Source organism: Brassica oleracea, chromosome C4 (assembly GCF_000695525.1).
Source record: "Brassica oleracea var. oleracea cultivar TO1000 chromosome C4, BOL, whole genome shotgun sequence".
NCBI lineage: Eukaryota > Viridiplantae > Streptophyta > Magnoliopsida > Brassicales > Brassicaceae > Brassica > Brassica oleracea.
The window spans coordinates 39,749,118-39,750,432 of NC_027751.1; positions in this window are offsets into that span (position 1 = coordinate 39,749,118).

Sequence of the window (1,315 nt, forward strand, 5' to 3'; positions counted from 1 at the left end):
AAACTTTCATTTTCTGTGTGTTTACTAATGTGTTTTATTTTGAAATTTTGTAGATGATGCGTCAGTTACATGCAGTGTATGGAGAATGGTTGTTGAAAGATTGCCGTTGGGATTTTGTGGTTGATAATGTCAAAGGAGCGAAAATCATTTTTTGGGGGGAAGGTTCGACACATGCTGAGCTTCTTGCAATGGCTCAAAAAGATTATAACCTGGACATGAGCACATAATCTGTGGAGATAACCTACTCATTACCAGCAGAAATGATGCTGGATCCAGACACCCCTCCTATTCATGTTACAAGTGATAGACAAGTTCGAAACTTGCTCGAGATAACCAAAATGCATGGAGTACGGCTTTGTGTATCAAGCCGTAGCAAGGTGGAAACGGTTTCAGAGTTCAGGGAAGAAGATGATGAAGCTGATGAGTGTTTTGAAGATGATGATGATGATTTGGTTGAAAATGAAAATCATGATGGGGAGGATGATGATGGGGAGGACAACGATGGGGAGGAGGATGATGGGGAGGAGGATGCTGATATCTCTATTGTTTCTGAAGCGGACGAGAATGGTATGTATCTGATGAGCAGCCTCTGGTGATAGTCTCTGACCGTCACGTGGCCATTAAAAGTGCGTGTGATAAAGTGTTTCCTTGGGCAACCCGAAGAATATGTTATTATCACCTTCAAGATAACATTGTCAAAAAGTGTAAAGGGAAATATCTCTTGTACTTGGTGAAATGTGCTGCTTATGCTCATATGGTTTCAGATTTTGACTGGTACATGGCTGAGATACGGAGTGCAAACCCGGACCTTGCAACGTATTTGGAGAATGCCGACGTCAGCCTATGGTCCAGGGTTTATTGTCTGGGGGACATGTACATCATAAAGACAAGCAACATCGCTGAATCTATTAATTCCGCTCTGAAGCGAGCTAGAGGATTTTCAGTTCAGTTCCTGTTGGAGTTCATATGGGAGAAGCTAGGAAAGTGGTTTTGGAAAATGAGAGAAGATGCTTTGAGTCTCCCAACTCAACATAGTCGAGGTGTTGAATACTTGCTTGATGTTCGATCGGAGATAGCGGATACGATGACTGTACAACCAATTGATGGATGGCGATTCTTTGTGAAAGGTGGAAAAATGGACTGTGTGGTTGATTTGGAACATGGAAAGTGTGATTGTGGTGTCTATGCAGTGGAGAAAATATCTTGCTCTCATGCTATAGCTGCTGGAACATCTGATGGTTTGCATATCTCCACACTTGTATGTCCAGTGTACTCAAAGGATTTTTTGTTTGCAGGATACTCAGAGAATATATAT